The following is a 22,545-nucleotide window of genomic DNA, read 5'->3' on the forward strand; positions in this document are numbered from 1 at the left end:
CCCTGGAAGCTCTGTGAGCAAGGACCCCTGGTAACACTAGGCTTCCGTTGTCCTTTGCTGGCTATTTGTACCTAGCAAATTTGCTTCATGTACCTCGTGGATAAGTGTGTCCTGTTTCACTGGACAGAAATTTTTAGAAAGTGCACAGTGAATTTGCTTCTCATCATGTAACGCCAAAGGTTCTTGCCTTAGCCACGACAAATAATTGGTGAGGCAGCTGCCCACGGATAGTGATGGAGACATGGACCAAGAGAAAAAAAAGCCGTAGGCTTTATTGAGCAGAGTGACAGTACAAGGCTTCTACAGCGTGGAAGGGGTCCCGAGCGGGTAGCCAGTGTTAGATTCTTCAATCACCTTTTAAACTCTTTAAGGCGGGAAATAGGTGAGGCAGGGAGATGTTACCAGAGAGAGAAACAAAGACAATTAACATGTCTCAGATCTTGAGGAAAACCGGAAGTGCAACTTAGGTTTTATCTGCTTTATGACCTTGCAGCCACATAGGAGACAGGACCTCACAGGACTTCACAAAGCATGTTTACAAGGAGTTGGAATTGGAAGCATAGATAAGGTCCACTGGTCACAGACAAATGGGCAGTTAACGTTCCTTTTAGTTTCAGGGGAGGGGGAAGCCAGAGAGGGAGAGAGGACACAGGGAAGCTTACAGCAAAATTTTCACTGTTTATAGCTTTCTTGGGGAAGAAAACACATGCACAAATTCTGATGTTAGGAATATTTTAAGCATATATCTTCAATATTATTCATCCAGGACCGAAGTAAGTCCTGATGCAGGAAATGAGTGAGTTTCACAGCTTTCTGCACAGCTTTCTGAGCCCCTACTGGACCCAGGAAGCCCATCTGGCCCCTCCTTTCAATCAAATGCTAAAGAACATAAAATTCCAATGTAACGCAGAGGCACCAGGATCAAAGATAAATCATTAACAATGAGGTGATTTTTAATTGCTATTCCAAGTTAAGAGCTATTTCCTTTAGCTTCAACTTAGTGTAGCTACATTGAAATGGAGTTACAATTTGGAGAGTAAATTTGGCTTGTAAAGTTTTGTGAAAGTCTCTCTCTAAATTTATCTGAGATTTTGGGTGACTCACACCACATGGGGAGTGTTACCAGTGGGTGGTGACCAGGTTCTTGGTGTCTTGAGCAAAGAATCAGACAAAACATACAAACAAAGCAAGGAAAAAGTGAAGCAACAAAAGCAGAAAGTTATTGAAAATGAAAGTACGCTCCATAGTGTGGGAGTGGGCCCAAGTACAGAATTTTGGGAGGTTTTAATACACTGTAGAGGTTTCCATTGGTTAGTTGGTGTATATCCTATGTAAATGAAGAGGATGAAGTAAAGTTACAAAGTCATTTACTCAGGGAACGCCCTATGTAAATGGAGAGGATAGTCCTTGTCATAGTTGAAGTGTGAATCCGCCTTATGTTTCCTGCCTTCAGATCCTGTTTTCATGCCTCAGGGAGGATCGTGTAACCATTCCATTTCCCAAATTTCTGCCTTCAATAGTTATTGTCATTATTTACGCTGTTCTTAGGGCAACAGAACCTCCTGTGTCTGCTTCCCAAACACTTAAAATATAAATTGAAAAAGTTTCGAGTCACTTATTTTCTCTCTCCATCTACATATTGATAGAAAAAGTGCAGCAAAGAGCAGAGTTGAGAATAGACATAATAATATAAAATGATAAATTCTGCTAATTTTTAGCCCTGTACACTATCACTGGTACATCTGATTCATTTGAGCTTTAGAAACAAATTGGTCAATTAACAAGTGGGTCATTTGTTTAAGATACAATTTATTTCAAAGAAAATGAATTTTAGTTTATTTCCTTAATGCTTTATAAAATTTGAGATTTTTTTGAGAGAATGGATTATACAAAGAAATATTTAAATTTGCATTGTTAAAAGAATTGGATTTTTTTCTAGAGAAATTTATTGTGACATTTTATATCATAGAATTGTATTTCATCCTATAGGCTAGTGTTTTCCGAAACTATAGTTGGATTCTATGTATAAGGAGAGTCCTCGCAATTTATCTGTTTTGGCTAAGAAGCGACCATTGTGTGAATATAGCCAATGCTGAAAGATGGGAGAGTATTCAGTGATGCAGCTATACATGTTGGATTATTTCATCTTGATATATGAATATCTGTTTCTATATATTGATTGTAAATAGAGATCAACAGATTTAAATTTAAAAGAAATGAACCTTATTCCAGTTGCCACTCTGTTTTTCATCTTAAGTTACTAAATTCCTACATTTATTATGTTTTAAATGTGGTAAATAGGAAAATATTATCTTAGGACACCTGGCAACATATTTAGCATCCCAAATTTTTTAATGTCAATATCTGACAATAGAAATAATTTTGAAAACTCTAGAGGGATACTGTAGTAGTTCAATGCCATGCAATTCCTTCATTTCTGCATAAACCAATCTAGTCTGCTTTTGGCAGCCATACTCCTTCAGGAAGATACAGATCCTGATTGTAAAAGTTATTAACTGTTCTTTTATAAGGCTTTACAATTGACAAGGCACAGTTTAATAGATGTGATCTCTTCTAATCCTTGTAACAGTGCTATGGTTTAGTGATCAGAAAACAGAATTAGCTATTTGTAAAACCAGAATGCAAAGCCGTGTATTCTGAATATGTATGTGACCAATATCATTTTCCCTGCATCGTGATGAAGGAAATAGAAATAAGTTGTGATGACAAATGGAATGAAGGTATAGATTAAGTAATCTTAATTTTAATCACAAAGTACAGTAAATGTAAACCAAGCAATTCTCTAAGCAAATTATTATGTGGTACAATAATTGAAGTTCTTAGGGACTAGTGAGTTTTCAAGCTCTGCACTTCAATGCTAAAAACTATTATTTAATAAGATTAAATTTAATGATAAAATTTTTTATTTCCTTTTTTATTTGTGCAAATTTATGTGGTGCATGAGAAGACTTTTAGATGAATTGAATGCATAGTGATCAAGGGGGCTTATTTAGGATATCATTACCCAAGTACAATTTATTTTTAAGTATAGTAAACCTGCTGTGCTATCAAACATTGTATTTATTCCTTCTTACTGTATGTTTGTGCCTTTTAGCACATTTATTTTCATCCTTTCCCCTCCCCTCTACTCAGGCTTCCCAATATCTGATCTATTTTTCCACTCTCCACCTCCGTGTGTTCAAATCTTTTTAGCTCCCACATATACATGAGAATGTAAATGAGGAGTTAATGGGTGCAGCACGCCAACGTGGCACATGTACCCATATGTAACAAACCTGCACATTGTGCACATGTACCCTAGAACTTAAAGTATAATTAAAAAAAAAAAAAGAGAGAGAATGTAACGAAATGCAGGTCCAGGCCCTCTCAGCACTTGCAGAGCCAGATAACAAGAGTAAAGTATCATAGGAAGAAAGTGACTTTATCAAAACTAGTAATGTGGAAGTGGCCAGAGTTACATCCAAAGTAACCACTTGAAATTTCTGGGGAGAAGGCAAGGGATTAAAAAGAGAAACTTGTTATATGAGGCATGCAGGAATTGTGCTGAGTACAAGGTCTGTGTGTCTTGTTTTGGTGGCTTATCTTAGGTTTCAGTTCACCTGAAGTGCCTGCTGGCATCATCTCAAGAGTGGCTGGGTTGTTGACTAGCTGCCCTTTTTGCAGGCTAGGTCTCCAGGCTTAGTCTGTGTATTTCAAGATTAGCAACCGGAACATCTAAGTAAGCACATAATTAGATACTAGCATACAGTTAGATAAATGTGAAGGAAACATACAGTGTGCAAGGGAGGGATATGAAGTCTATTTTAAGGTTAAGAAAAAAGCTTCTGCAGTTTGCTTCAAGGTTAGATGGAGAATAGGAAGAAAAGAGAAAAGGGAAAAAATGTTTTAAAATGCATTTCGGAGTTAAGCTACTTACAATAACATGCAATGCTTGACTTTTTATGCATGGTTTATTTCACTGAAGATAATGACCTCCAGTTTCATCCATGTTTCTGCAAAGGACATGATTTTATTCTTTTTTTAATAGCTAAAGAATATTCCATTGTGTATTTATATTATGTTTTCTTCATCCATTCGTCCCTTGATGGACACTTAGGCTGATCCCATATCTTTGCTCTTGTCAATAGTGCTGCAATAAACATGGGGTATAGTTATCCCTTTGTTATATCAATTTCTTCTCTTTTGGGTAGATACCGAGTAGTAGGATTGCTGAATTGAATGATAATTCTGCTTTTAGTTTTTTGAAAAATATCCATACTCTTTTTCATAGTTGCTATACTAGTTTACATTCCTTCCATCAGTGTCTAAGAATTTCCTTTTCTCCACATCCTTGCCAACATCTGTTTTTTGTTTTTTTTGTTTTTTTGTTTTTTCTTTTTGACTTTTCAGTAATAGCCATTCTGACTCGGGTAAGATGATCTCTCATTGTGGTTTTGCTTTGCATTTCTGTGATGATTAGTGATGTTGAGCATAAGAATTATTATTTGATAAGATTAATTTCTATGGTATGAAATTCTTAAAGTGTCAGAATAGATATAAAAATTAGTTTATGAAATGCAGAGTACTATTTGAAATATCAAAATTGGAAGTTGTGATGGTTAATACTGAGTGTCAACTTGATTGGATTGAAAGATGCGAAGTATTGATCCTGGGTGTGTGTGACGGTGTTGCCAAAGGATATTAAAATTTGAGTTAGTGGGCTGGGAAAGACAGATTCACTCTTAATCTGGGTGGTCACCATCTAACCAGCTATCAGCATAGCTAGGATATAAAGCAGGCAGAATAATGTGAAAAGACTAAACTGGCCTAGCTTCCCAGCCTACATCTTTCTCCCATGCTGGATGCTTCCTGCCCTTGTACGTTGGACTTAAAGTTCTTCAACCTTGGGACTCAGACTGGCTTCCTTGCACCTCAGCCTGCAGACAACCTATTGTGGGACCTTATGATTGTGCGAGTTTAATACTTCTTAATAAACTCATGAACAGCCTTCCAAGTAGCTGGGACTACAGGTGCGTGCCACCATACCCACCTAATTTTGTACTTTTGGTAGAGACGAGATTTCACCATGTTGGCTAGGCATGTCTTGAACTCCTGACCTTGTGAGGAGTCAAGTGCTGGGATTACAGGCATGTGCCACCACTCCAGACCTCTACTTATTTTATTTTATTTTATTTTATTTTTTATTTTTTATTTTTTTGAGACAGTCTCACTCTGTCGCCCAAGCTGGAGTGCAGTGACGTGATCTCTGCTCACTGCAAGCTCTACCTCCAAGGTTCACACCATTCCCCTGCCTCAGCCTCCCGAGTAGCTGGGACTACAGGCACCCACCACCATGCCTGGCTAATTTTTTTGTATTTTTAGTAGAGATGGGGTTTCACAGTATTAGCCAGGTTGGTCTTGATCTCCTGACCTTGTGATCCACCGACCTCGGCCTCCCAAAGTGCTGGGATTACAGGCATGAGCCACTACGCCTGGCCCTGACCTCTACTTCAAATAGTATGGAGAACACTGATAGTCTTTGGCATGAATTGTTTAGAGAGTTATGCAAAATAAATGCATTTGACACTCTTGATTCACTGCTCATAAGAGGCAAGGAGTTTAGTGACTCCACACATAACACCTTTGACCATATGTGCAGAACCAAGGAACATAACAAAGCTTGTTGGTTTCTCCTGAGTTCATCGGACAAAGTGATGAAAGAAAATATGAATTCAGGGATTCTAACTCCTGGTTTCAGAAGCAGATACAGAAAAAGCTGAAATTGTGGAAAAACAGACCCAAGCTCTTATCATGCGAGTGGCTGACCTGCAACAAAAGGCACATGCACAGCCTCATCAGTGTCCACTGTTAAAGTGAGGGTATTGATTGGAAAAGAATGGGACTCTGCAATTTGGAATGGGGATGTGTGGAAAGACCCTGATGAAGCTGGGACACTGAGCTTTTAAACTCTGATGAACCTTTTTTGCCCAAAGAAACAGCTTTTCCATCCCCAGTAGTGGCATAATCCCCTCCCCGACCCACGATCCATGCTGCCATCAACATTTCCGCCTTTGTCTGAGGAGATAAACCCTGTGCTGCCTAGGACAACAGTGATGGCCTCCCTCAAGGCAGTTGCCAGGCAAGATAATGTTGATTTTCCTCAGGCGAGATAATGTTGATTGTCCCCAACACCACTGTTTGCTTCTAGATTTATAAGTAGACTAAAGTCCTGGTGGGCCCCTAGAGGTGAGGTTGAGAGTGTGACCCATGAGGAAGGGTGCTACACTTGAAAAGAACTGCTTACATTTTCTAATTTATATGAGCAGAAATCTAGAGAATAGGCATGAGAATGATTATTAAGGGTGTGGTTTATTGGTGAAAGTAACACAGAGTTAAATCAGGCTGAATTTATTGATTTCGGCCCACTAAGCAGGGATTCTGCATTTAATGTTGGGGCTTGGGGAGTTAAAAGAGGTTCTAATAGTTTATCTGCTTCATTAGCTGAAATATGGATTAAAAGAAAGCCCATTGTAAGCTAGCTGGAAATGCCTGATCTCTCTTGGTTTAATGTAGAGGAAGGGATCCAAAGGCTTAGGGAGACTGGAATGGTAGAGTGAATTAGTCACTTTAGACCTACTCATCCCAGCTGGGAGGGTCTAGAAAATTTACCCTTGACCAATGCTTTGCAAAATACATTTATGAGGGTAGCACCTTCATCTTTGAAGAGCCCTGAAATTGCTCTTCTCTGTATGTCAGCTCTACCAGTGAGACCTACAGTCATCCAACTACAAAATTTAAATACAATGGGAAAAATAGGATCCCGAGGTGGCAGGAGCCAAGTGGCAGCACTCAAACATCAAAGGCAAGATGGGTGTAGCTACTGTAATGGACAGCAGAGGCAAAGCAGCAGGCAGAATAGTCTGACTCATGTAGAGCTCTGGCACTAGCTAATCAAACAGGGTGTTCCTAGAAGTGAAATTGATAGGAACCTTACTGCATTCCTGCTTAATTTATATAAGAAGAAAACTTCCAGGTCAAATGAACAAAAGGCTAATTTAAATGATGAAAACAGAGTCACTGCCCCTCAATCAATTTCCAGATTTGGGCCAGTTTACAGACCCAGAACCCCTTGAATGAAGGAGAGGCCAGGTCCCTTTGAGGAAGGACCTCACTACACTTCTGACAATTTATGCTGTTAATCTTTCTCCCATTCTTCCACAAGGAAACTTCCCGCCTTTTAAGAGGGTAACTGTGCACTGGGGAAAGGGAAATGATCAGACATTTTGGGGACTGCTGGCCATTGACTCTGAGCTGATGTTGATTTCAGGAGACTCAAAACGTCATTGTGGTCCTCCAGTTAAAACAGGGTCTTATGGAGATCAGGTAATTAATGAAGTTTTAGCTCAGGTCCAACTTACAGTGGATCCCCAGACTCATCCTGTGGTCATTTCCCCAGTGCTAGAATGCACAATTCACATAGACATACTTAGCAACTGGAAGAACCCCCACATTGGCTCCCTGACTGGTAGGATGAAGGCTATTATGGTGGGAAAGGCCAAATGGATGCCATTAGAGCTGCCTGTACCTAGAAAAATAGTAAACCAAAAACAATTTCGCATCTCTGGAGGGATTGTGGAGATTAGTGCCACCATCAAGGACTTGACAGATGCAGGTGTGGTGATTCCCACCTCATCCCAGTTCAACTCTCCTATTTGGCCTGATGAGAAGACAGATGGATCTTTAAGAATGACAGTGGATTATCATAAGCTTAACCAAGTGGTGACTCCAATTGCAGCTGCTGTACCAGATGTGGTTTCATTGATTGAGCAAATTAACACAGCTCCTGGTAGCTGGTATGCAGCCATTGACTTGGGAAATGTCTTTTTCTCTGTTCCTGTCCATAAGGCCCACCAGAAGCAATTTGCCTTCTGCTGGCAAGGCCAGCAATATACCTTTACTGTCCTACCTCAGGGGCATATCAACTGTCCAGCTTTGTGTCATAATCCTGTTCTGAGAGATTTTGATCACTTTTCCCTTCCACAAGATGTCACACTTGTCCATTACATTGATGACATTATGCTGATTGGTTCCAGTGCGCAAGAAGTAGCAAACATACTAGACTTATTATGAGATATTTGCATGCCAGAGGATGGAAAATAAATCTGACTAAAATTAAGCTACCTTCTACCTAAGTAAAATTTCTAGGGGTCCAGTAGTGTGGGGCCTGTCAAGATATTCCTTCTAAGGTGTAGAATATGTTGCTGCATTTGGCCCCTCCTACAACCAAGAAAGAGACACAACACCTAGAGGTCCTATTTGGATTTTGGAGGCAACACATTACTCATTTGGGTGTGTTACTCAGGTCCATTTATTAAGTGACTCAAAAGGCTGCCAGTTTTGAGTGGAGTCCAGAACAGGAGAAGACTGTCCAACAAGTCCAGGCTGCTGTGCAAGCTGCTCTGCCACTTGGGCCCTATGACCCAGAAGATCCAATGGTGCTTGAAGTGTCAGTGGCAGATAGGGATGCTGTTTGGAGTCTTTGGCAGGCCCCACAGGTGAATCATAGTGGAAGTCTCTAGGATTTTGAAGCAAGGCCCTGCCATCTTCTGCAGATAACTACTCTCCTTTTGAGAGACAGCTCTTGGCCTGCTATTGGTGGAAACTGAACGTTTGACTGTGGGTCATCAAGTGAACATGCAACCTGAACTAGCTATCATGAACTGGATGCTTTGCGGCCTATCTAGACATAAAGTACGTTGTGCACAGCAGCATTCCATCATCAAATAAAAGTGTTATATACATGATTGGGTTTGAATAGGTCCTGAAGGCACAAGTAAGTTAAATGAGAAAGTTGCTCAAATGCCCATGGTCTCCACTGCTGCTACCCTGCCTTCTCTCCCTCAGCCTGCACAATGGCCTCATGGGGAGTTTACTATGATCAGATGACACAGGAAAAGAAGACTAGGGACTAGTCCACAGATGGTTGAGCATGATATGCAGGCACCACCTGAAAGTGGGCAGCTGCAACACTACATCCCCTTTCTAGGACATCCCCTGAAGGATGGCAGTGAAAAGAAATCTTCCCAGTGGGCAGAACTACAAGCAGTGCACATGGTCGTGCATTTTGCATGCAAGGAGAAATGGCCAGATATGTGATTACATACTGATTCATGGGCTGTAGCCAGTGGTTTGACTGGATGGTCAAGGGCTTGGAAGAAGCATGATTGGAAAATTGGTGACAAAGTATTTGAGGAAGAGGTATGTAGATGGACCTCTCTGAGTGGACAAAAACTGTGAAAATAATTGTATCCCATGTGAGTCCTCACCAGTGGGTGATCTCAGCAGAGGAGGATTTTAATACTCAAGTGGATTGAATGGTGCGTTCTGTGGACACCACTCAGCCTCTTTCCTCAGCCACCCCTGTCATCACCCAATGGACCCATGAACAAAGTGGCCATGGTGGCAGGAATGGAGGTTATGCATGGGCTCAGGAACATGGACCTCCACTCACCAAGGCTAACCTGGTTATGGCCATTGGTGAATGCTCAGTTTACCAGCAGCAGAGACTAACACTGAGCCCTCAATATGGCACCATTCCTCAGGGTAATCAGCCCCCAACCTGGTGGAAGGTTGATTATATTGGACCTCTTCCATCATGAAAAGGGCAGGAGTTTGTCCTCACTGGAATAGACACTTACTGTGGATATGGGTTTGCCTATCCTGCACCCAATTCTTTTGCCAAGACTACCATCCATGGACTCATGGAATGTCTCATCCACTGACATGGTATTCCTCACAGCATTGCCTCTGACAAAGGCACTCACTTTATGGCTAAAGAAGTACAGCAGTAGGCTCATGCCCATAGACTTCACTAGTCTTACCATATTCCCCATCATCCTGAAGCAGCTGGAATGATAGAACAGTGGAATGGCCTTTTGAAGTCACTATTACAATGCCAACTAGGTGGCAATACTTTACAGGGCTGGGGCAAAGTTTTTCAGAAGGCTGTGTATGCTCTGAATCAGCATCCAATATATGATACAGTTTTTCTCATAGCCAGGATTCACAAGTACAGGAATCAAAGGGTGGAAATGGAAGTTGCACCATTCACCATCACCCCTAGTGATCCACTAGCAAAATTTTTGCTTCCTGTTCCCATGACATTACGTTCTGCTGGCCTAGAGGTCTTAGTTCTAGAGGGAGAAACGCTGCCACTAAGAGACACAACAATTTCATTAAACCTGAAGTTAAGATTGCTACATTTGGGATCCTTTGGAATCCTCCTACCTTTAAGTCAACAGGCTAAGAAAGGATTTAAAGTGTTGGCTGGTGGGATTGACATGAAATACCAAGATAAAATCAGTCTACTATTCCACAAGGGAGGTAAGGAAGAGTATGCATGGAATACAGGAGATCCATTAGGGCATCTGTCAGTATTACCATGCTCTGTGATTAAGGTCAATGGGAAACTACAACAGCCCAATTCAGGCAGGACTACAGATGGCCCAGACCCTTCAGGGAGGAAGGTTGGGGTCACTCCACCAGGAAAAAAAAAAAAAAAATTACCTGCTGAGGTACTTGCTGACGGCAAAGGGAATACAGAATGAGGAGTAGAAAACAGTAGTCATCAATACTAGCTATGACGACATGACCAACTATAGAAATGAGGACTGTAACTATCATAAATATTTTCTCCTCCTTTTGTTAAAAACATGTTGTTCATGTATATACTTCTACTTAGAAAATATTTTCACTGTATTTCCTTTTTGCTTTATCATGTGACCTAAGATTTATTTACTTCATATCAGCCTTTAATTATTGTTAACTTTATCTAATAATGTCAACTTGATTGGATTGAAGGATGCAAAGCATTGATCCCGGGTGTATCTGTGAGGGTGTTGCCAAGGATATTAAAATTTGTCTTAGTGGGCTAGGAAAGGCAGATCTACTCTTAGTCTGGGTGGGCACCATTTAGTCAGCTGCTAGTGGCACTAGGATATAAAGCAGGCAGAATAACTTGAAAAGACTAGACTAGACTGGCTTAGCCTCCCAGCCTACATCTTTCTCCTAAGCTGGATGCTTCCTGCTCTTGATTGGACTTGAAGTTCTTCAGCTTTGGAACTTGGACTGGCTTCCTTGCTCCTCAGCTTTCAGATGCCCTACTGTGGACCTTTGGATTGTGTAAGATGGCCTATTGTGGGATCTTTTGATTGTGTAAGTTTAATACTCCGTAATAAACTCCCATATATATATAACAGGATGTATATGTATATAATAGGATATATAGAGATATATATGGGAGTTTATTAAGAAGTATTAAACTTACACAATAAATATATAAATTTATATATAATATAAATACATATTATATATAAATATATATTATGAATATTTAAATATAAATTTATATATAAAATAATATATATTATAAATATATATTATGAATATTTAAATATATATTTAGATTATAATATCTTTATATGTATTTATTGTGTAAGTTTATATATGTATATATCCTATTATATACATATACATCCTATTTTATATATATTATATATATATATATATATACACACACACATATATATCCTATTAGTTCTCTCCCTCTAGAGAATCCTGACTAATATAGAAGTTATTTTTTACGTTCTAGGATCATATCTGAAATGGATTACAAATTAATAATCTTGATGTTTACAACCTTTTTCTGTTCTCTTTCTTCTTCAAAATCAAATGACATCATTGACGGATATCTTTTTTGCTCATGGTAGATATAATCACCTCCAGAAAAACTGCTTTTCATATTTTTCTATCTTATTATGAGCTCATTCCTACCAGGTAGGTCAGTGGGGCATATTGAAAAGTTTCCTAGCTATAGTATGATAAGCTTAGTTTCAAAACTTGCCTCTGCCACTTATCATCTTTATACTCTTGAACAATTTCCTTAGTATTTTTGAGTATCAGTCTCACTATCCATAATGTGGGGATGACACTGCTTATCTCACAGGAGTGTAAAAGTTAAATGTCTAAAGTCCGTGTGATGTTTGCTTGATTAATATTCAATTGTTACTCAGTAATGGCAGTTCTGAATTTTGGGAAGTAGAATGAACTTTTATTGACAATGCTTATTCGAAAGTCTTGTTCTTTGTTCACATTATGTAATTTAATTGTATATGAACACCTGTCTGTGAAAACACTACTCAGAGTCACAGGGGAGATTAGAAGCCTTCTCAGCAGAAGAGAGAGTACAGTGTCCTGGTCATGAGCAAGCACTTTGGTGCTAAATGGTTTGGCTTCATATTCCAGGTACACTCTTTCTCACTGTGTGTCTATTAATACGATCATTTTCTCAGTGTCCCCATCTTAAAAAGATGATATATAATAGTACTCTATCATGACTTTATGGGTTGGAAGAGTAAAATACTACATGTATGTGCTCAACACAGTATACACATATGACAGTTCATAAAAATGATTATTATAATTTCAACCAGATCACAATGAAAAGCAAATACCTTTCTCAAAGAAGTAATATTATTTTGTATATTTTTTAAAATATAGAGATGGGGTCTTGCTATATCATCCAGGCTGGTATCAAACTCCTGGCATCAAGCTATCCAGCCACATTGGCCTCCCAATGTGTTCGGATTACAGGCATGAGCCACCACACCCAACCTATTATTTTTTCTAAATGCACTAAAAGGGCTTTAATCAGTTGAATGTAGTAGAATTGGAAAATTATACAAGTACATATGTATACATGCATTTATTATTTGGAATAAAGGAAATATTATTTCTCTTCTTTTTCAGGATAAGTTAGAAGCAAAACAACAGAAACAATTACAAATGCATACATTTATATGTATGTATGTATACACTAAACACTTCCTTTTTTTTTCCATTTAGGTTCTTAGGTGTTAAAAAATCAGGTACTCCACTTGCTATGCATTATACATAATTATTATGTTTTGTCAGATAGAGTTCTTGCTTCCAAGGAATTTAAACTTATAAGAGGAGACAAAATTTGTGTACAATTGACCAAAGAACAGAAAGGAAGTGGAAATTGTAATACGAGGCATATAAAAATCTGCTTCTGATGTCTAGAAGAAAAAAAACGTTCTTCAACCTATAAAGGTCATAAAATAATGACTAAAAGTTCAAGTTGTGTAGATTTTTAAGAAATGTATTGATTCCACATCAATGTCTTCATTGGTAAGACAGAAGAACAACAAATATAGGCAAATTGAAAAGCTATATCAAAAAAAAAGGCTCAAACAGTTAAAAAATACCTACCAAGACCAACAAACTAGAAAGTTTACAAGTATTTGTTTCATCTATACAACAGCTTCTAGAAAGTGTTACTTTAAAAAATGTAAAAAGAATGTACATTATTCTATGTGGTCATTCAACATAACTTCTCATTGTGTACTTAATAATATCATGAGGATTATTTTTATAAAAGTAGCATATATGTTTGAAGTGATTATATAGTCTGCAATTCCTGGATGGAACGTTCTTTCTCTGTATATTCAACACATTATAGGTGTCCCTTGTTTATACTCTCTTCGTTTTTACTGGTATTTTATCAGTTAATGAGAGAATTGTGGGGTCAGTTATTTCTCCTTGTAGTTGTGACAATATTTGCTTTATATAATCCAAGTTTATTAGAATATTAATCATTCTCTTTAATTTAGTGTTATGATTTTTATGGTACATATCATTCTAATATTGCCTTTAGCTTTAAGACACAAATGCCTCAGATTTTTTTAATCCTATTTGACTTATTTTTCTTTTCTTTTACTGTAACATATACATATATATTAGCTATATTAGATGCTCTTGTAAAACAACATGTTTCATTACTTAAGTCTAACAAATTTAGTTTGGTTTAAATAATATAATTCTTTTACATTTAATATAATGACTGTTATTGTTAAGTTTATGTCTATCATTTTTTCCTTGAATTTTCTGTTTGTGCCACCTGTTCTGTTTTTTTTTTTACATTCTTAATTAATTTTTGATAGACTTGAACATTTAAACGTTTTATTGCATTAATATATCTATATACAGATAAGTACACTAATAAACTTATAGATTTTGATGTATTAATACATAACAAATCTAAGTAATAAAAACTCATTTAAAAATAGAACATTACCAGAAGCCCAAAATCCCTTTTTTTTAGTCTCTAATTTCTTCCTCCTCTTTCTCTACAAAGATAATCACTGTGCTGTTTTCTAAAACTACATATTAGCTTTGTCTGTGTTTGACACTTACATAAATGGAATCATAGAGCAGATATTCTTTTTTGGTCTGGTTATATTTGCTCAATATTATGCTAGTACAATATATTTGTGTGCTTGTGTATAATTGAAATTAGCTTAGTGTCAGTGTTTATGGAGTACAGTTATAATAATATACTAATTATTTGAGTCCTCTAATGTTTATAAATATTTGGATTGTTTATGCTTTTGGCTAATACAAACATTAATTTATGAATGTTCTTGTACATGGTTTTTGTTACATATAGGCATGAAGTTTTCTACTGATTCTCAACAGGGGTGATTCCTCTCCCTCCCCAGAAGACATTTGACGTCTGTTGACATTTATGTATGTTACAACTGTAAAGGGTGGTTACTGTGGATGCATAAGTGGGTAGAGGACAAAGATGTGGAAAAACATCCTGCAGTCATAAGACAGCCCCCCAAAACAAAAAATCATTCTCACCAAAATGTCAATCATGACATGGTTGAGAAATTTGCTTTAGGGTGTATATTTGTGAAACTTTGAGATCTAGCAGATTAAGTCCTCACACTTTATTCTTCTTTCAGTATATCCTGCTCTGTTACACTTTATATTTTTATATAAAATTTGAATCAACATTGATTTTTGTATTAAAATGACTAGAAATTTAAAGATTACACTGAAGCCGTAGATCAGTTTGTGAAAAATTGATGTCTTTGAAAAATGATTATTCAATCTATGACTCTTGTATCTTTCAACTTATGCACTTTTTAAAAATTCTCTCAATATTATTTTAAATTTTTTTCCATATAAATATTGTGTGTTTATGGTTGGTTACATTTGTGCCTAGGTATTTGGTGCTTTATGGTATTTAAAAGTCATCTATTTTAAATTACATTTTAAATTTTTTATGCCTTTTTTTCTAATTGGCCTTGCACCTAATATCTTTTATAATGTGTTAAGCTTATCACTTTTCTTATAGATTGTATTTTCTATGAAAGATATTGTGTCATATGTGAAAATTACTGTTTTATAAGTTTTTCCTTAATCCTTTTTTTTTTTTTTTGTCTTATGGTACTGGCTATAATGTCTAGTAAAATATCAATGAAATGTTTTAGGAGTCATACTTCTTTTATTTTTAGTATTATAATTTTTGATATGTATGATACTGTTTCAGTATTTCATTCTTTTTTCTCTCTGTAATTCAATCTGAATATTTTCTTTTGACCTATAGAGCAACTAATTCTATCCTCAACTAAGTGTAATCTGCGATTACACCATCTTTTGAGCTCTTCTTTCAAGATTTTACATATAAATTTTCACAATAAAATTTTCATTTGCTTTATTTTATTGCTTCCAGTTCTCCATGAAAGTTTTTACTTTAACCTGTTGATATTTGTGAAGTCATAGAGACTACTTGATTTAAAATTCATGACCCTTATCGCCATTATCTGGATCTTAATGTGACTGTCTTACCTTGGTTTTCTCTGTGTGGTGATGTAATTTGATTTCCTCATATGCTTGGTTAGTTTTTCTATTATTTTGTTTTGTTTTTGCTGAGTGATAATCATTGGAGATATAAAAATTTAGAGATAATTTGAAGTTTTGTATGAGATATTCCTCAGAAGTGTAATTAAGTTTGCTTTGCCAGGGTGTTTGCCTAAGGGCAATGATCACTATAATCAAGTAAAAGATTTAAACAATTGGAACTGGAGGTTTAGTGTCTGTGAGGACTGATCTATTTCCAGTTTTCCCTTATTCCCAGTGAGTAGGCCTTCTGAGACCAACTTAAAATTTTAGTTGTTATCAAGGACTTTTCTTCATAACTGGATTAGCACTTTAATTTTTTGTTCTCCCAGCTCTGTCAGTAAGAAAAATGTTCTGTGAATTTCTACATATTATAAATACATATTAAATGACAGCTGTTATTAGAGCTTGTGTTAATATTTTAGTATCAGCCGCTTCACAGGTATTTGTGGCTTACCCCAATCTAATTAGGTAAATAGTATGACTTCAGCTGCATGACTATCTCTAGGCCCTACTCAAGTGAGACGGTGCTTACTGATGTATTATGTTTTCCTGGAAAATACTATCTCAATAATTGATGGGACTGAGTCTGCACTTAACAGGCATCACGGACTTTAATTTTGAAAGGCTTGGGAAGCAGAATGTGACAAACAATGGGATGGGGTGGAAGTTGGCTTTTTAACATTTTAAATGTACATAGTTATATAAATGCATATAGTTATATGTTAAAAAGCAACATTTTCTCTATTGAGTTCTCAGTGTTCAGAATAGAAACCAGAACAAATTAAAATTATGTAATGAAGCAAAGATGTTTTTCTCAGCCAGGAAATCATTTGCCTTTTTTTCTTTCCCCATGATGATTCACATCAGAAGAAAAGATGTAAAACTGCTAATATGAAATTAGCCAATTAGAAACAGAATGTTGGAACCCAGCAGTTTATGTGTGTTGCTTCCAGTTGTCTTCCTATTTGCTTTAAAAAATATTTTGGCATAGAAAAAGCTGTCATCTTCCTCCAGTTGATTCAATCTTAGATCACGTCTCAAAAAATAGATGAAGCTGAAACTCTCAATCTACCTATACCCTAAAAGGAAGTTAGTGGTAAAACCTTGTTTTTCTTCAAGTTGGTTATTTTTAAAAATATATTTTCTGTCTGCTATCTTAAGCATATTTATCTTTTTCTGTACTTTTTATAGGGGCAGGGAACCAAATTCCAGTTATCCATAATTACATACTTACATGGAATAAATTACTTTCTATTTTAAAATCTTAACTTTAAACACCTACACGCCTCGAAGGTCTGCATGCTCTTATTGGTATCCTATTGGTGACATATGCTCATGTTGCTATCAGTTACCGTCTATGTGTAGAGTAGCTTCATAGTCTGAACTGAGAAGTTGCCTTGTCTATGAAGTATTTATGATCTTCTATTCCTGTTACCAGAAAGGGGTCCTGATCCAGACCTCAAGAGAGGGTTCTTGGACCTGGCACAAAAGAGAGCTCAAGTTTATTAGGAAAGTAAAGGAATAAAGAATGGCTACTGCATAGGCAGAGCAGTGGCACAGGCTGCTCGACTGAGTATACTTATAGTTATTTCTTGATTATACGCTAAATGAGCGGTGAATTATTCATGAGTTTTCCAGGAAAGGGGTAACCAATTCCCAGAACTGAGGGTTCCTCCCCCTTTTAGACAATATAGTGTAGCTTCCAGACATTGCCATGGCATTTGTAAACTGTCATGGCTCTGGTGGGAGGGTCTTTTGTCATGCTAATATGTTATAATTAGCATATAATGACCAGTGAGGATGACCAGAGGTCACTTTCATCACTATCTTGATTTTGGTAGGTTTTGGCCAGCCTCTTTAATGCAGCCTGTTTTATCAGCAAGGTGCTTATCAGCAAGGTGCTTATGACCTGTATCTTGTACTGACTTTCTATCTCATTCTGTGACTTAGAATGCCTAACCTCCTGAGAATGCAGCCCAGTAGGTTTCAGCCTCATTTTACCCACCCCCTATTCAAGATAGAGTTGCTCTTATTCAAATACCTCTGACAGTCCTGCCAGTAGTTACCATTGTATTTCAAGACTGAGTCAGCGTTCCTCATGGTAACATACTGAATCTCGCTCAAGTTTGAAAGAGTGTATCTCAAACTAATCAGCTAGCAGTGTGATACTATTACAAAGGAGATAAGTATAGCATCTTGACAAAAATTTCCATGTCTGGAATAATCTACTATTTGGGATATGAAGTATTTATGATCTTCTATAATATATCTTTCAAGAATTTACCAAAGTGCATTTCATCTAACACTCTTCTTCAAATCTATATAACTGTTGTCTCACATTTCTCCTATATTCAGTTTGACATTGCCAACTGCTACTTATTTGGATGAGTGATTGCTACCTCTAGATCACATAACTGAAAGTCATCATATTTCACACCATCAATAAAAAAATTTAACTTCTTATTTTTCTGTTTCTAGCAAATCTACTAATATTCAATTCAATTAAAATCATTCAATCTTGTTGGGCATGCGTGAGATACAAATAATTCTTTAAAATATATTGTAATCTATCTTTCTAATCATGCAGCATGCAATTTTGAGTCATAGGGTCAGCCTTTTCTAACTGATGGGCTTAGAATATTAAGGCATGCAATACTCATTTGCCAGAAAATCTCTGGAATATACAACCTGAGTTTTACCTTGTCACTGGCACATGGTTCTCAAAAGATGCAATTATTGTCTAGAAGTCCTGTGGCACTCGTGAAAATGTCCAGAGCCCTCAAGATGCAATCATAATTAATGAAGTGCCCTGGCAATTTTTATGTGCGAGCAAGATCACAAGATATTAGACAATGATTCACCATGATCTTTACTCACCAGTGATAATAATGGCATAGAAGAGCTGCTATGTATTCATAGAAACATACTGCAATTTCCTCCTCTCGTTCAGGTAGAATGTGTTGTTTGGCACAATCAGTGTTTCATTCACTGATTGATCGAGATTAACAGGATTTTTAGTGCCATATAGTTTATATTTTTCCTCTTTATTATGGCCTGTCTTTGGGAGAAATTACTTAACAGTTGTTTGTATTCTGCAATGGTCAATATATGCAAAAACTGAGTGAAATCCTACTGTGTGTAAAGCTTTTGCCTTCAAGGAAATTTTCTGTCATTAGAATGTGCCACACTAGATAGGAAGCAAAATAAAATGTAACATTACTAATTTAGAGATGATTAGCTATATTTCTTCTAGCAGATAATAAAATGGTGCTGTAATCTACATTATAGATCTTAAGAATGTGACTCCAATCATAAAAATATGAAAACAGTCACTTTTTTTCTTTCTAGAGTTTAATGCAATGTGTTCTGTCAAAAGAACACAATCAGAAGAAGAAATGGGTAAATTTAGGCACTCAAAAATTTTTCAGTTTACTTCTCTGAGTTTCAAAGAATTCAACTTTCTTTTCTTTTCTTTTCTTTTTTTCCTCCTGGTGATCACGAACAGTGAAAAGCGCCAATAATAATTGAGGCACTTGCACTGCTGCAAATTTTTAAGTGGAAACTCTTGCCAACAAACACCAGCTGTACTGTGATCTTTTACTGCTGTCTTATTTCACTATTCAACAGCTTCCTTCTCCCTTCCTATCCTAACTTGGAATATGTAGTGAGAATTTCAGATCTCAGTACATATTTTGGAGTGTCTTAAAAATTATACAGTTGCTATGATAAGGAAATTTTAGATAAGCAACAACAGAGAAAAAAAGAAAAGTCCTCATAGCATCCGTTTAATTACTTCCACATTCAAAGCACAGGCAGGGATTCTATTTGCATCAAATCTGTTAGAACAATGATCAGTTCTGGCAGACATTATTAAATGGTTGTGCAAACTAACCAACTCCATAAGATGTCGCTGCAGAACTAAGACCTCAAACCACTGACAGACCAAATGAAACTTAAAAAAACTCCAGAATTTTGATAAATTTTTAAATTAAGCTTTCTGAGAATTTCACTAAGATATTGGTTTTACAATCCTTATTATAAAAACAACATAACTAGTTTCCTTCTCCTGCTGCCTAGTTTGGTTTTGCACTTAATGTTTAGACATTTCTTTTACAATAGACAAGGTAAAACTTATCTTTGCTTATTATAAGCACAAGAGGATTTGTTAATTCATTAATTTGAATAATTTTATGTTAAATGAGCCATATATCCTATAGCCTTGAACCCTGTTTTCCCTTCAGTTATCTGGGATATAACTTTATTTCAGAAATTGCAAAGGCAAAAAATGGAAAATAAACCATTAACAGCTTTGGAATCCAATGTTTCTGACCTACTGAATTGTTCTTGAGCAAGATGACAGTGCAATGCTGAGTAAAATGAATGTGGAAAACACAGGCAGAGCACACACATTCTTATTCCCAGGCTCAAATGCTTAAATTCTGTCATTTCTTGTGACCCAGCCTAGATCTTCTGACTATGAACCTCCTGACCAGGAATCTCCTGACCATAAATTCCCTGCCTTCTTTCTCCTTGCGTAATAAAACCAATAATACTAGAGCAGCAAAATAAAAACAAGTCTCATGCAGGCAGGAAGCTTATAACTCAAGATTTTTCACATCTGTATTAACCCCTGTGAAGTTGGTGAGTCAAGTTTAAAATCAATACCACTTTAGCAGTCAGAATTTATTCCCAAGGTTTCACACAAAATACAGGATGGAAACATAACAAATTTGGCATTAATTATAGAATCATAATTCTATCAAACTCCCTTCTTCACACACAGAAGGCATTGACTAAAATCTCTTTCTTAAGTCTTCTTGTGAATTAATAGATGTTGCAAGCATTCCTTTTCTAAATATATATGTGATGAGTCTCTTATTTTTGACACTTTTCTTACTCTCTGCTAGGCTACAGAACACCTCTTTTTACCATCCCATTTCTGGCCATAACAAACCTACTTTTCAGAACAGTATAAAGAAGATTTTTTTGGACTTTTTATTCTATTGACCTTTTTAAGGTTGTTTCATAACAATATACTCATCAAGATTCCTCATTGTAAAGCAAAGAAATATTTTTTCATTAACTTAATAAGAAATGTATTGAAAGGACAACAGAAAGATCATAGAAAAATGAAGTTGGCCAGGTGTGATGGCTCACACGTGTAATACCACCACTGTGGAAGTTTAAGGCAGAAGGATTGCTTGGGGCCAGGAGTTTGAGACTGGTCTGGCAGTATAGTGTGACACCCCACATCCCCATCTCTACAAAAAAATTTAAAAATTAGCTAGGCATGGTGGTGTGCACCTGTAACCCCAGCTACTCAGGAGGCTGATGTGAGATGATAGCTTCAGCCCATGAGGCTGAAGCTGCAATCCTGCCACTTTACTCCAGACTGGATGATAGAGAAACATCTTGATTAAAAAAAAAAAAAAAGTGAAGGAACTGTCATGGGTGGGAATTGCCCCAGAGGAATCATACAATCATGCAGAGCAGTGGTCTTCTCAGGACCCTGAGAAGTTGGTCCCTGGAACCTCTACACCACATTCAGGTGCCATCCTTATTCTCCCTCTGCTATTCCTTGGGACTCCAAAGCTTTTCCTTCATCCCAGGTAATTTGAAGGACCCCTACATTTTCAGTACTCTCTAAAAATGTAATACCTTAAGTAGGAGCCTATGCTTGGTTATGCTTAGCTCACTTGAGAGACCTATAATAAAAGCCAACTCTTAATTTTCCATAGATGCTCAGGAGGTAAGTCTGGGCTTCTGTCTCCATGACACACTTCTAAAAGCCTTCTACTTAAAAGATATAGTAAAGAAAATAAAATAAAAAGAATTCAAAATGAGTAAGGGATTATTAGATATAAGAGACCAAAGAAATAAAATAAAACATTTGTTGGCAACCATGTGGCTTTCGGGCTAAATGTCTTTCTAAGACATCTATCTGGCAAGAGGCCCTTGTACAAGTGGGTCCTTAATAAGAGGCTACAGAGTATATCCTTTTTAGTTTGGGGATTCTGAATGAAAACTAATTAAGACTTAGATATCTGTTAAATTTTTCAGGCTTCCATAGCAAGTGACCATCACGGCATAGAATCAAAGCCAATGCTGGAATTCATATAGGTTAGAAGAGCCCCATGACTTTCTTCTTGGACTTGTGAAGGCAACTTCACATTTTCACACCTTGAATCTGTAGCCAAAGCTACTACTAGTGTGATTGTGCCCAAGGTCTAGTTGCTAGGAGGCAGTATGAAAGGATATTTTCTTGTTTGAAACATATAAAAATAGACTGCAAGCTTATTTTGATATTCTATATATTCAAGATACAGAATATAGAGAGATAGTTAATATATTCTAATTATATATTAAAGAATAAGGCACAGATTCATAAAACTAAAGTAGACTGGGAATAAATATTTAAAGTATTATCTTTGTTTCCTTCAATTCTTTTTATATTTGATAGAGATTGGTCATTTCACTTAAAAGTTTTCATCAACTTTGTTTTATACTGTGGTTAACATCATATTTGCTGATAATTGTTTATAAATATTTTCAACTATAAGAAGCTCTCTGTTATGAACATAAATTCTGTTCCTATATAAATTTTAGTGATGATTTACAATTTAGAACTATTTTTATTAAACATTTAATTGACAAAATTGTTTAAATTTATTGTATACAACATAACATTTTGAAATATATAACATATATATATATACACATTGAGCTAATTCATATATTTATTTCCTAACAAAGTTACATTTTTTGTGGTAAGAT

The sequence above is a fragment of the Nomascus leucogenys genome, chromosome 20, assembly GCF_006542625.1.
Source record: "Nomascus leucogenys isolate Asia chromosome 20, Asia_NLE_v1, whole genome shotgun sequence".
Taxonomy (NCBI): domain Eukaryota; kingdom Metazoa; phylum Chordata; class Mammalia; order Primates; family Hylobatidae; genus Nomascus; species Nomascus leucogenys.